Here is a 15,027-nt window from a genome sequence, read left to right on the forward strand (position 1 = left end):
GATCATTTTTATAATTTCCCCAAAGGAAGTCTGAAAGTGGAAAGGAGTAAGTGGATTGGTTATTGCTCCCTGTTTTTGACGTTACTAGTTTTATATGAGGGGTCCACCAGGTCTCCTTCTTTAGGTGACAGGGAATCCACCTTTATGTATATAAAATATTCTCAGGGCTCTGACGTTTATTTTATCGTTGGCTACAATAGCGATAAGTCCTGGAACATTTCCCTGCCTCACAACTTTGTCACTTTCTCTTGTATGATCAGTCACGGCCCGATATACCGTAGTTCTCTATTGCTGTGGTAGTTTCGGCCAGTGAACTGAGCAAGAGATATCAGTAATCAGCTGCTGTGCAAGGCACAAGGGGTATGAACACATTTATCTGCCCTCCATGCCCCTTTACCACAGATGAATTAGAATGGAAGGTAAAGCCCGTAATAACGAAGTTCTGGCTACGCTTAAGTCGAATGCAAACAGAGTGAAAACCTCAAAACAGGCAAGGGGTTTCCAGCCAGTAAAAACGTATGGCCTATCCACAGGATAGGCTATGAATAGCCGATCAGCTGTCTTGAAGGGGCCGCAGCGCTCGTACAAGCGACGCTTCCCCTTTATTTCTACCGATTTATTTCTAGCGATTCACTGGTATTGCAGCCTTTTCTCCCATTCAGCCTTCGACCCATCAGCTATTGATGGCCTATCCTGAGGATAGGCCATTAATTTTTATTGGCTGGAAAACCCCTTTAAAAAGGGGCTGGGGTATATAAATAGGAGTCACCAGCCCCTTCTGCTCGATCATCGGTAACACTACTGAATTTTTCCCAAGCCTGGCGATCAAATATGGTCACCTTCTAGTGGTGGAACTTGTAGATAAGAAGCTGCCTAAGCTTAAATATGAACTGCACTTGGAATAAGCAAATTTAAGAAAGTTTGTTCTATTGATTCATGCAAACTAATATTTCTTATGCGAGAAAAATGCCTCTCTGTCTCGAACCTAAGGCCCTGTTCACACAGAGTTTTTTGACGAGTTTTTTGACGTGGAAACCGCACCAAAAAACTCCTCAAAAACCGCCCGAAAATGCCTCCCATTGATTTCAATGGGAGTTGGACGAGTTTTTTTACCACGAGTAAAAAAAACTCCTCGTGGTAAAAAGAAGCAACATGACCCATCTTGAGGCGGTTTCTGCCTCAAACACCATTTCAATCAGTCAGAAAGAGGAAAAAAAAACCTTGACGAGTGTTTTGACGAGTTTTTGTCAAACCACTGTGCAAAAACCTACTGGAGCAGTTTTTGCAGGAGGAATTTTCCTCCTGCAAAAAACTCTGTGTGAACACAGCCTAAGGCTATGTTCACACGGAGTATTTTGGGGGAGGAATATCTGCCTCAAAGCTCCAAACGGAATTTTGAGGCAGATATTCCTCCCCCAAAATACTCCGTGTGAATAGCAATTATCGCGCCGTTTTTCGCCCGCGGCCATTGAGCGCCGCGGGCAGAAAACACGCTTTCTCCTGCCTCCCATTGAAGTCAATGGGAGGTCGGAGGCGGAAGCGCCCGAAGATAGGGCATGTCGCTTCTTTTTCCCGCGAGGCAGTTTTACTGCTCGCGGGAAAAAGACGCCGACGCCTCCCATTGAAATCAATGGGAGGCGTTCTCGGGCCGTTTCTGCCGAGTTTTGCGACGCGGTTTCCGCGTCAAAAAACTCGGCAAAAGACCCCGTGTGAACATAGCCTTAACTGTTCACTCTCTGGTTTACGGAAAAAGCAGCAGAGTGGCACCCGATAGTTTTCACTGACCAATTGACTTCAGCGGGTGAATCTGGTCCGTGACAATGGACCAAACTCTCTGATTAGCGGAAAGATAGAACATGTCCTATCTTTCCACGGATCACGGATGGGACTCCGGCGGCACATACGGTTGTGTGCAAGAGCCCTAAGAGTTCTCACCCCAGTGCTGGAGTCACAGCTACACTCTTCATTACTGCTGCGTAATCTCCTCCATGCTGCCGTGTATATATATATATATATATATATATATATATATATATATATATATATATATATATATATATATATATATATATACATACATACATACACACACACAGGATTCTCCTCTCTTCTGTGTGCAGTGTATAGAAGACATGAGAGCAGTTTGAGCTAGTGGGTGGGAGCCAGAGACAACTGGAAACTCGAGACCGCAGTTTCCCCCTCTGTAGGCGAACAAAAAAAAAGGAATACCATTCATAATGGACAGAAATCGTAAATAGTATTATTCCTCATGTACACACATGACAGCTTATTCGGAAACGTCACATGAAAGTTAAGAAATGCTTTAAGAAAGGAAAAATGAAAAAAAAAAAAAATAATTGTACTTTTTTTTAAATTAAAAGTGGAATCTAGTCAAAATCATCACCGGATATCTCAGACATATGCGATGGCCCATTTACACGGGCGGAGATTTGTATTCGCAATTGCCAACATGATCACTGTAAGCGACCTAAAGTGATTATAAACATTAATTACCCAAAAAAAAAAAAAAAGTTGATCAGCTAAATTGTTCTATATTCGTTTGATCGCTTAATTGGACGTTCACTGAATTCACACCCGTAGTCTATTAGAAGACAATTGGCAGAATATGAATAATTTCACGATGCCCATCGATAAACAATTAATCTTCACATACCCCAATGTCAGAACGACCAACAATTATATTTATGTTCGCAGAAACGATTATTTAGATGACCAACGAGAGTAATAATCGCTCGGCGTTCAGCCGCTTCATCTATTTACATTAAGTGAATACCGAGCACGCTCACTGTGAAGTATTCAGTAATATCACTTATGTGAGCAGACAATGTCAGATTTGAAGTGTGGGACTGTGGGCAGACAATTAGTTCCAGAGTAAAGGGGCTCTATAGAGTGGCCAAACCCTTTGGCAGTGTAGCCAGAATCCGTTTTGGGTGGATTCAGAGTCATTAGAAATGTAACGACTCAGACTTCAAAATAAAGACATCAAATATAGATTATTAATATGGTGTTCATTTATTAAATGCATAACTTATTGCATATTTAATTTGAATTTAGGAAAGTTTTGACATTTTAAACAAATATATGTGATTTACTATTAATCTAAGGCCCCAATTTATCAATAAACAGTAAAATTTCTATCACCTCTAGAACATCTTCGTTATCAGCTCTCCGACCAGAGGAGGATCACCACTACTGGGCGCAGGGCGGTTTTAACAGTTTTTTGGGCCCAGCGCAATTTTTTTTTATTATTATTGAGTGGGCCCCTCCCCTTTTGAACAGATTGGACAGCTGAGGGGGGATTATGGTCTTTGTTCCCAGTGATCGAGCTTCACCGAGGGCACGGCTGTAGTGTCCTATGCTTATGCAGTTTCCCGCTCTGCCACGCAACCCTCCTTGTTGCTCACATCTCCTTCACGCTCCCTCCTCAGCGCCCAGCCAACTCGCTCAGCTGGCAAGGCGCCGGTACACAGAGTCAGCGATTGGCTCCAAACAGGATAACGCCACGCCCCTCCTCCCTCTTAGCCTGGCAAACAGTCACCATGACAACCACGACTTGAGGGAGAATTGCCAGTTCGATACAAAAGTGGAGAAGGAAGATAGTCCTTGCATCCCCTTCCTTCATTTGTTGTCTGACAGGGGAACACGCACAACAATGCCGCTCTGTCTCTGGGTGTCCACCCCCAAAAGCCCCTTACAAGACTTCAACGGTGTCAAGAGAATGCAAGCATTTAAAGGGAACCTGTCACCAGCATTTTAGCTATAAAGCCAGCAATACCTGGTGAAAGTCGGTGAAAAATCATTGTCATCTAAGCTATAAATATGTTCTAAGTAAGCTCTGCAGCTTTAGTATTCCGTTTTTCAGTGGTCCCACGCCGTATGCAAATGAGCAGAAAAGAGTCAAATCTTCATCTGAAAAGAGTCAGATTTTCATTCCTCCAGCATCTCAGAGTGGACTCCACCTCCTTTTTGATTGACAGCTCCTTAGCCAGTCAGGGCCAGACAGGTGGTGGCAGTGGGCGTGGTTAAGAAGCTGCATCCCAGAGGGAAAAATAATTACCATAAAAGGCGGGAAGAGTTTAAACGACGATATTTACAGACAGAGGAGGACTTCAGGAAAGAAGAGAACAGGAACGCACTCTGGACAGCTGCGGCCATTGAGGGGTCAGGCGAGTTTAACAGGTAAGATGTTGATGACAGGATCCCTTTAAAAATGGCGCCGCCATCATGGGGCCAGGTGAAGGAGGAACAAATTGCCATATGGTTAAATGGCCCTGACTGCGGGTACCTGCAGTCATCTCAGTACTGCCAGAGAGAACAGGAAGACAGGGAGAGTAATTTAAAATGTGTATCCACTATATATTTTCTGATTTCCATTCAGACTTGCATCGGTTTTCCAGGACAAATACAGCCGCATAACGGGCTTATTATACGGGAGCCATTTATGAAGGTGTCGGAGCTGGAGTCGGACAGTGGAAAAAATAGTCAACTCAGTCGGAAGTTCGGCGTTAAGATTCCACAGCCCTGGCACGGTAAGGGTTTGTTCGCACGATGTGTTTTCAGACGTAATTCGGGCCGCCTACGCCTCGAATTACGCCTGAAAAAAAAAAAAAAAAAAAGCCACCATTACTCCTCCAAACATCTGCCCACTGCTTGCAATGGGATTTACGGTGTTCCGTTCCCACAAGGCGTAATATTACGCATCGTTTTCAAAATACGGCACGTAAAAAGTGTATGTCAAGTGCAGGACCTTTTTGGAGCAGTTTTTCATTGACTATTGAAAAACAGCTCCAAAAACGGCCGTAAAATACGCAGCGAAAAACGCGAGTTGCTACAAAAACGTCTGAAAACCAAGAGCGGTTTAAGCTTGAAAACAGCTCCGTATTTTCAGACGTATTTTGCTAAGCCGTGTGAACATACCCTTACTGGAAATCTAACAACATTCGAAGTAAAGAACCATGGATCAGAACGGCCCTTTGCTTAGAATTTTAGATTAAGAATTCTACGAGTAAGGGCTTATTCAGACGAACGTATAATACGTTCGTGCAACGTACGTGATTTTCACGCGCCTTGCACGGACCTGTGTTAGTCAATGGGGCCGTTCAGACTGTCCGTGATATTCACGCAGCGTATGTCCGCTGCGTGAAACTCACGACCGGTCCTATATTTGCCCGTTTTTTGCAGCGCATCACGCACCCATTGAAGTCAATGGGTGCGTGAAAACCGCGCACGGCCGCACTTCCGTCTGCCGCGCGCTACAGTAGGCAAAACTATGAATGAAAACAGAAAAGCACCACGTGCTTTGTTTACAAACATAAAAACAGAGCGTCATAATGATGGAGCAGCCACGCATCATAGGTTGATGACACACAGAGCGGTTATGGACCTTTTGCACGCACACGCTCGGGTGAATCCGGCCTAAGGTCTATAACGGAAACCAGAATGGCAAAGTTCCTCCCCAGTCAAGAATGGCGGTAAACAGAAGGTGGACCCGTTTTCTATTTAGTTTCAGGAGCTTGCACAAAGTCTTTCCAGACACGGAAATTGTGGCCACGTAAGGCTCTGTTCACATCAGTGTCGAGGCTTTCCGTTGCTCTGCTCGGTTATAGGAGCAAAAGAACGAAGAACTGGAAGTAGCCAGGTCACACGACCCAAACCGATCTCACCTGACAGAACCCATTGACTTATAAGGCTCAGGTCGGGTTTCCATCACGACGTCTAATTGTATTCAGCAAAAACAACGGAACTTGCAATGCAGATGTAAACAGAGCCTACAACACGTGCAGACCCACATCACTGCGGTAGAGGTACATTTTTATTCCATACCAACCACGGCTATATAAAAATCACATAAGAACGGCAGCAGCAATATTGGCAGTGTCAGCAGGCTACAAATGCCCTTCTACCCAGTAATTAAGGAATCCCCATTCTGAATAATAACTTTGGCCTTGAAAGCAGCGCTAAAGAGCTGCTTATATTCATATGTACGCAAGTGGTTCTAAAAAGTACTCAACTCAAAACGTGTGAGAAAGTAGGGGATTATGGGGCAGATACTTTCCTGGAATTCCAGTCATCCCATTTTAGAACACTACTGTACACCTCTTCCTAGCCAGAAATGGCTGATAAATGGGAATAGTCTATTAAACTGCACAATAGAGAGGAGATAAACATGCTCTTTTGGGTCTTGTGCATACATGTACTCCTCCTCACCCTTCCTCCATTGTATTGTTTGATAGGGGGGATGGATAGATCACTAATCACTATCAGGACAAGAGCATTAATGAAGATGGACCTTCATTGAGAACGGTTTGAAAGCCAGACATGCTTTAGCTGTCCTCCATCTTCCCTGGAGATCCATCTTCCTTAGTGTTTTACACAAGCGCTCGGCTACTTCGAGATCAATCACCTTTATGGATTATCCTTTCCTGGTGCTCCCTTTCTTTAATGTGTGCTGGGTATCAATGTAGGCGCAGACCAAACACTTCCCACCAGATGAATATTCCTTACTGGATGTTCGTCTGCAAGGATAGTTTCAGAAATTTAGTCAGATCAGCAGATTTTCTTCAGGTTCTAGGACAACTTTACCATTATTAACATCATAAGACTGAGCCCTATTCAGTCGGAAAATACAAGTCTGTTTATTCTAGAGAACATCTAAGGGATACATCCTAGAAAACCGCTTGTTTAAAGATCCGCCATGGTCAATATTGACAGGTGTGTGCGCTAAACATATCAAGGGTAAAGCCACGAGGTGACATGTATGAAGAACATGGCGCTGATGTGGGTCAACCGTCCTGACTTGCCACGAAAAATGGCTGAGCTTCCGCCCTACACTTCCTATTAGGATTGTATATATGGTGTTTGCACAGATTTTTCGATACGATCTTAACGATCCCATAACCTGAATGACAACGTGAGGCCAATTATTCCTATGCAGTTGACAGGTCCTGCCAGACAACAGAAGAGACAGTGTCCATCGTCAGTAGAGGTCATTTACATGCAGCGATTAGAACTAGATGTGATGCCAATTTGTAGCCTGTAGATACAACCTAAGGCCACTTTCACACAACAGTATTTAGGGTCTGTTCACTTCTGCGTTGGAGTCTCCATTAGGGTCCTCAGTCACAAATCCGGACGAGAATATCAAACAATATATTGTTTCCAGTAAAACCACGAACACCATGATGAAAACCCGACGGAACCCATTAAAGTCAATATGTTCCATCGGCGCCAATGGGGTTTGTCGTACTACAGAACTGGCACTTCTAGTATATTCATTGCTTGGCTCCTCGGTCGAAGGAGAACGGAAACAGACGCAGGGGTGAATAGGCCCTTAGATCAGTATACGGGGGCCAAAACTCGTGGTTTTGGCCCCCATAAATTGAGGCAAACTACGCTGCGTGACAGAGACCTTAGTCAGAGTATGGACGGCAAATCATCAGCGCATGCTTCTACTATTATAAATGTAGCCTACGAAGTCTCTTCAGCATCAGGGGGAAGGCGTTACATTTTAATGCACACCCAATATTTTTTTTGTTCAGTGATAGGGAATTACTGTCCACAACTGATCCGATTGTGAATTTATGATTCACAGTTGAAATGTTAACATTTCCCAGTAAATTTCCTGAAAAACTGCAGCATATACATACCCTAAAAATTCTACTTAACCAAATAAAAATAAAAAGATTATTATAATAATAAAGTATGGTTGACCTAGCATTTATCACAAAGTTTTCTCAGATTCCTGAACATACCTGTATTTTTATGTAGGGGGGGGGGGGGGAACAGGATCACTGCAGAACTATTCAGTTTTGCCCTTAGGGTGCTATGAAGAGTGGGTGACGACCCCTTTGAGAGCGGTTATGGTGACCATATTGGTGGTCATCTAGATTTTCTAGAACCCTGCATATTTTATTGCTTTCGGATTTCTTTTACCCTCGGCCAATCTTGTCTCACCTATACATAAGCCCCTGTAACCACACTGGTATAACCAATACTTAGCGACCGTACTGGTGTTCGTTGGGTCTATCATAACAAATCTATTCTAGGAGACGGATCACATCAGATCTGGGCAGGTCTGCTTTTTTCCGAATAAATAAGTATTCAAATGATAAATATCGGATCGCTTGTCTGATTGGTTGTAAACCTTTGTGTCTATATCCAGCAAATAACCAGTCTGATGAGTGAATTAGGAACAGTCTTGCAGTTCGGTCCAAAGAACGGTCAGACCAGTCGTGATGATGTATATAAACAAACAGGACAGGGTTAAAAAAAACAAACACTATTGCAGTATGTACGGCTGCCATCTCTACACAAATCCTCATGATGCCCCCCCCCTCCTCCTCCTCCCGTCATGTCCCTGGAACATCGGGTTCTGTCTTGTTCTCTCTCACCAGGATCTCTCTGTCCAACCCAAACACAAAAATGTATGAGTCCCCCTCCTTTAAAAGCACAGTGCCCCTTCATCCCTCCCAACCCCTCCCAGCACTTCACGCACAACAAACCAAATGCTTCCTAAAGAGAATGCCGGAATCCACATTGGATTCTCACTCGTGCCGCAGCATCTCCGCATCATACCCCACACCATCCAAAGCGGCATCCATACAACTTCTTCACTCATCGCCTCCTCAAATCCAAATCGCAACATTTTAATGAACCGATATCTAAACCGCAAAGCCCTTACGTAAAGACAACCCAACTGCCAATAGGACATCACGATAAACACAACAATAATTACAACCCTCTCCCGTTTCAATCGTAGCACGTTAATACCATGGATGTGGATGAAATACAATTATCTGCCGCTGCATAGGTCAGAGTGGATTGAGGAGCCTAGGTGTGAATGCTACCTATGCATGCATATTTCGCGTATCCCATAGATATAATTTATCTGCAGACAGACCATCTAATATGTATAGGAGCTTTCCAACTGTATTCCGAAGGCAGATGTCAGGAGAAATATAGATCGGCCATGTTGGATTTAAAAACGTGCATTACTTTCTTGTGCTTAGAGATAAGCTGCTGCCAGAATCTTTTGAAAGTCACTTGTCCCCCTTTCCCGATTGAAATAGACATCCACGCTAGGATGACAGCTATCTTACGTGTATGGCAGACTTCATTTTTTTAAGAAAACAGTGATGACAGTCTGGCCGCAATATTGATCGGTTATGGTATGAGAATTAGAACAGGCTTCCATTCTGAACTAGGAGAGCTTGAGGACAACTCTTTTGGGTAGTTTAATGGCAGCTATATTGAATATCACTCAGCTTTCCCCAAAACAGACATAAAACTTCTGTTCAGACGTATCTTTGTTAACAACGTGACAATTTTGATTCCCTGATCTTCTGTATTGTGACTGCAGTCGGCATAGTGTGACAACCTGGATTGCGCACTGTCACAGCCGCAAGCTCCAAAGTTCATATGACTCATGGACATATGACCAGGTTGTGATGTCATGACTCGCTCTAGTGTGGGTGTCCGGCTAGATCGCAGTGCCTCTTGTAGGTATGTATGTATGTATGCATGCAAGGAAGAGTTTTTTTGCGTTCTAAGACACACATATACATAGAAGATTGTAGATAGATACAAGCACCTCTGTAGCAAAGTGAAGTTTGACATTTGATGGGCTTAAGGGGGGGGGGGGGGGGTCATGATGCGGTTTTACAAAAAACTGCAAATGAACAAACTGCGTCATAAAAAAGAGGGTAGTCCGAAATAAAGTTCTAGAAAACATTGGCAAAGGCGTAAAGTAGTCCTCTAAAAAAAACAAAAAACAGAAACACGACAAACCATGAAATATGCCAAATGCCTGTAAATATAGTAAGTACATAAAACACAGTGATTTATTTCTGCAGTCAACACGTTAGGGCTATAAGGCCGGGTTTCCACGTAGGGTAAACGCTGCCGAATTTCCGTAAGGGAATTCTGTGCGGAAATTCCACAGCATTTATAGTAGCAGCAAATTGGATGAGATTTGGAAAACCTCATGCCCACGCTGTGGGAAAAAAGGGGTTGTCCAGTACTGGACAGCTGATGACCTAGGATAGGTAATCAGTACATGATCTGTGGGGGTCCGACACCCAGACACCGCACCGTTAAGCCGCTTGGGCTGCCTCAGAGCACCTGATGTACACGCCGGAAGCAGTTGGCTCCGGCCACTGAATATCGGCGAGCTGCCATACTGCAGCTCTGCTCCTATTCAAGTAACTAGGAGCAGAGCTGAAGTTCTGCAGCACGGCCGCTATACTATGTACGGAGCCAACTGCTTCCGGCTCGGGGTCCGGCTGTCGGACCAGCACCAATGACCTATCCAGTCCATTTTTTGTGGCTCAGTCTCGGCCGTTCTATTATTTGGTCCGTTAAAACTACAGGCCGCACACGGAAGCCATCCGCGTTTTGGGGATTCCGTGATATGCGGCCATATAAAGGGCAACAGATGTGTGCTTGAGGCCTAATAAATTGACCTGCGGTGCGTTGTTTAATTCCGCAGCATGTCAATTTATGCTGCGTTTTCGTTGATTTTCTGTTGTGGGTTTTCCCCCATTGAATTCAACGGGTATGCAAAACCCGCAACAGAAAGCCAAGTGGTGTGACTTTTGCGGGAGTGTCACACCGTTGCATCCCATGTGACCACTGCAGCTTTAAATGCCCTGCAACTTCGTCCCAGGAAGCCAGACTGCGCACAAAGAAGAGGAAGGAAGTATGGACCTTTTTTTTTCCCCCAGCGCTGCATACTGCAGCGGAAATTCTGGCCGAAAAACCACACCAAAATATGGTGCGGTTTTTCGGACGGAATATACTGCGGGGGCTTCCAGGTTGGATACGCTGCATGATTTTTACGCAGCGCAGCCACCGTGGGAAGCCGATCTAAGGTTGTGTTTACAGGTTGTGAAAGGGCGTTGGCCGACTTGCGTAATATCGGCATCGGATTTGGCTACAAATCTCACCCTTTCAATAGCAATGGGTTAAATCAGGTGAAAATCCCTGACAGAATTGACATTTTCAAATTCACAGCATGCCATTAACTCTGCGTTGATTTTTTTTCCACTACATGTTTTGAAAACCCCATCCACGTGCCTTGTACTGTAATTATTGCAGATGATCAGTGGAGAAATCCACCCGAAAATCTGCAACATGCAAATTCACCCAAAATATTCTTATTTTTGTTCTTCACAACATCCTGCAAGAATTTTTTTTTAGTACACCACGTACTCCCATGGCGTTGGTCTATATCCGCAGTAATTATTAGAATAGTTCATTGGGGTTACCGTATTGACTGACACGTAGATTAAATTCACTTCCAACAAATAAGTTCTTCTAGGACAAAATGTAAATATGCCGCATCTTTACTTCAATGTGAAGAGAACATTTGAAGGCCAACGTCGTCTGATTGGAACATAAAACGTGTAAAAAAATTAAATAAAAAATTGCATTTGTCACTTTTGGGACAAATTGTTAAGTGGGGTTTAACTAGGCAACCTCTTTAGAAAGCCCATTTTTAATTATCCTATGTGTAATGCGTCATTTCCCCTGTGGTGGTGCTGCAGGGAAAAAGAAACACTTTGCCAAGATCCCTACAGATTGCAGCGGATCACTCGGGTTTCCCTCAGCAGCACAGGCTAACACCAGCTTATTGTCGGGGGACTCGAACAAAAAGGGATTGCCCAAAGCAGACCACCCCTTTAAGTATACTCCATATTATTACAGGCAAGATCAACCTGACCAATGTGGTCTACCCCACGTGTATTCAGTGGTTTCCATAACGGTAGATAAGCGTGTCTAGTACGGCATGCGCTACACTAAATATACTATGTAGTGTGTCAAATTTAACATCTTATGACAAAGGGGGTTTACCACTATTAATGTTTTATCAGAGCTCCCTTCTCGAATGAGATACGTACCTGTGTCATTTGGACGATAAGAACAAGTAATTATCCTTCCGGATGTAAACAAAAAAAGCCTCTATTCAATGATTGCTAGCAGAGATCTTAAAATTGGTGAGCAATTAATTAGAAAGTTAGAGCTTCATTATACAATGGACACGCTTCATTTACACAAGACTGGACAACTCCTTTAAGCCTGGGGCTACACAGATTTACAAAAACTATGGCAAAAGAACTGATGAGAACAAATCACTCCACTTTTCCTACCACAGTGGAGTGGGCATGGAGCACAAACACGTGCTCACGTATACAAACTACTCAAAAACACTACAGACAATTTAGCCAGAAGCCAATAAAATCTACCAGTCTATGTGGGCGGAAAATAAATCCTATGTAGATACTATCCGAACCGTATAAGGGGCAGTAATCAACCAAAAAGACTACTGGCAGGACTCGTAGGAGAACTGGGAATGTTAATACAATATACAGCTGGGGGTAGAAGTAAATAATATGTTGGCATTAAAGTAAATATGATGCGTCAACACCCTGAAGCCAAACTGGCATAGTGTATATCAAAACTTGAGTAGATCTCCGGTACACCAACACACACTCCAGTCTAATTCAGACCATATGTTGGAGACCAGGGGTGTCTGGAGGTTGGTTTCCACAAGCCTATAGGTCCACTTTGGACCCCTGGATGCATAGACCGCTATTTAAAAACACACACCGCTATACAACTCTGGTCTTGAAAACTTGGCTGTGGTATCGAAATGAACAGGAAATTGTTTGAGTTAGCAATTCCCCGATATAACCAATTTTAATTAAATTGATCACTTTTTCTGTGCAAACTTTGTTTTAAACAGAATTTACAACTTTTCAGCACGGCTATACTGACCTACCAGCAGAAAAGCGGCTGTTTTAGGACATCCTGTGTGCCTTGGACTATAAACAGCAGCCAGTAGTTTGCTGACAGATACACAGGGTAATCGTGGGTTAATTTGGGTAATTGTGGGTTGATTTAAAATTCCCTGTAATTTAAGTAATTTCCTAATACACGAACTTGGAAAAAAAATGTTCATGTCCCATAATCCTCCTCTGCTATCCAAGCCCAAATCTTCTCTCCCCTCTACTAGTGAACGTCCCACTCCGGACTATAAACTTGTCTTATCTCAGTCCAGTTTCTCCTCTTTGTCCCCCTATCTATCCCTCCTTGAACAATTCTTTTGCTCATCACACAAGATACTTGGAATTCTCCCAATTATTTAAATCCACAAGACTTCTGCCAATTCTCTCCCTGCCCAACCTGCTGTGCGAAGCCTGAGGATGCATGACTGTCACACCTCCCCCACCTCAGCCCTATCTGTGTCACACAGGCAGGCACTACAGGAGCAGGATGACAAGCTATCTAGCCAGTCAGTGCCACAGGGCAAACATGTAATATCACGTGGAGGTAGTCCATCATAGCACGGTGACATGGGCACAGGAGGACGCCATAGCTCGTGGCTCAGAGCGGCGGACAGTCCGCTGTGGCAGAACAATTTGTATGAAATGCGGAGTACATCAATACCCTGAGTGCACGATGTAGTGTGGGGGCGGCCATTTGCCTTCGAGTACTCGCGGCAGAAGGGAATGAAAATTATGGACTTCGACTTTATTGGTACCAAAGATTTTGAGTCCAGGAAAATAGGAGCCTGAACTGCCACTCAGAACAAAATACATGAGTCAATCACAATCGAGATCCAACCATCTTTGGCACTAAAAAAATTAAGACGACGTGTCCCATTCCATGAAGAGTTACTTATCTTTAGCGTAGCACATTGACTAGATAACATCTTACAAGCGAACACATAGGGTGGTGCCCATGAGTTTGTCTACTGAAACTAGGAACAGCAGAAAATTTTGGGGGAATGAAGTTTCCCACCCCTGAAGCAGCAGAAAGGAGACAATCTGATAAAAGGAATCTCTACCTTTTAATATCCAGTTTCTGTAGGTATAACATTCTGTAACAATTTATTTCTTAATATATCAGGGGGGGGGGGGGGAGCTCCAAATCGTCTGCAGAGACAGATTTCAAAAGAGAACATGATGGCTACCTGCAGCCGCCACTAGAGGGAGCTTCAGAGCTTACAGAATACTGTACTGCTTATAAATTGACCTCCATAGTAAACGCCTAACCTCCTTCTAGTGGTGAATGAATGCGGCCTGAATTTTATTATTCAAGGGGGTCATCTCATAAAAATAAGCCCTTCTCTAAAGAAAACCATTCTGGTGATCTAAATGTGTAAAAGAGGCAACCCATCTCCATTGCCAGAAAATGTACCTGATAAAAGAACAGTTATCACCATGTGACACCTTTTAACGAATAGGAGGGTGAGGGTTTGAATTTGGTGGTAAAAGATGGGTATTTTGACAATTTTTTTTACCCATGTGTTTAAACGCTTGGCTCCAAGCAACCATCCAGATACTGGCCTGACTGGGAGGCCAAAGCCTGAGCGTTCAATCCCAGCTACGCATGACAATATGACTTCTCAGGGATGCCAATAGAAACTAATGAGGACCTTTCATTTGATTTAGAGACAACAAAATCTCCTCTAGTTTCTTCACAGTCCAGGCCAACAGGAAACCACTACCATCACAGATGGTACCCCCCCCCCCCCCCCCTTGCCTGAAAATGTGGTTTCCTGTTCCTTTAGTAACCCCCATAAAGTGCTCTGCAGGCAGCATGCACTCTCTCCATGGTCAGGCCTAATACACTGCAAAAGTCCCCAGTATAATGTATAACAAGTCCAAATTATTAGGTGCGCTGTCCCCGACATTGAGCTGTACTAGACTCCTGAATGGCAAATCCCACCTTATGCAGCCCTTACAGAACACTTTAGTCAAATTTATTGTTCAGAACCCAGTTGGGTGACGACTCCTGAGGCAGAAGAGGATTCAAGGAATTAGATTTACTGGCGAATCTTTTTTTCCCTTAACAATAGGGAAATTCTTTTAAAGCTCAGATCCTAATTTTTAGACTAAAAAGAAAAAAAAAAAGGGAATTCCGAACAAAGGACCACCCACACGCTGCCTCCTTTTCACTGAAAGCAGGGGAACAGGAACTACTCTTTAAAATCTATGGGGGAGG

At 43.7% G+C, this 15,027-nt stretch overlaps 1 protein-coding gene across 5 annotated transcripts in view; it reads right to left on the bottom strand.

Moving 5' to 3' along the window:
* Positions 1-15,027, bottom strand: part of ZMIZ2 (zinc finger MIZ-type containing 2) — a 78,200-nt gene that overhangs the window by 20,943 nt on the left and 42,230 nt on the right. The window contains exon 1 of one of the 5 annotated variants that reach the window (XM_075858650.1): positions 6,425-6,449. The exons of the other annotated variants lie outside the window; for them this stretch is intronic. The gene's annotated coding sequence lies outside the window, so the exon portion shown is untranslated. Of the gene's footprint in view, positions 1-6,424; positions 6,450-15,027 lie in introns of those variants that run through there. 5 annotated transcript variants of the gene reach the window in all.

The sequence above is a fragment of the Rhinoderma darwinii genome, chromosome 3 (genome assembly GCF_050947455.1).
Source record: "Rhinoderma darwinii isolate aRhiDar2 chromosome 3, aRhiDar2.hap1, whole genome shotgun sequence".
Taxonomy (NCBI): domain Eukaryota; kingdom Metazoa; phylum Chordata; class Amphibia; order Anura; family Rhinodermatidae; genus Rhinoderma; species Rhinoderma darwinii.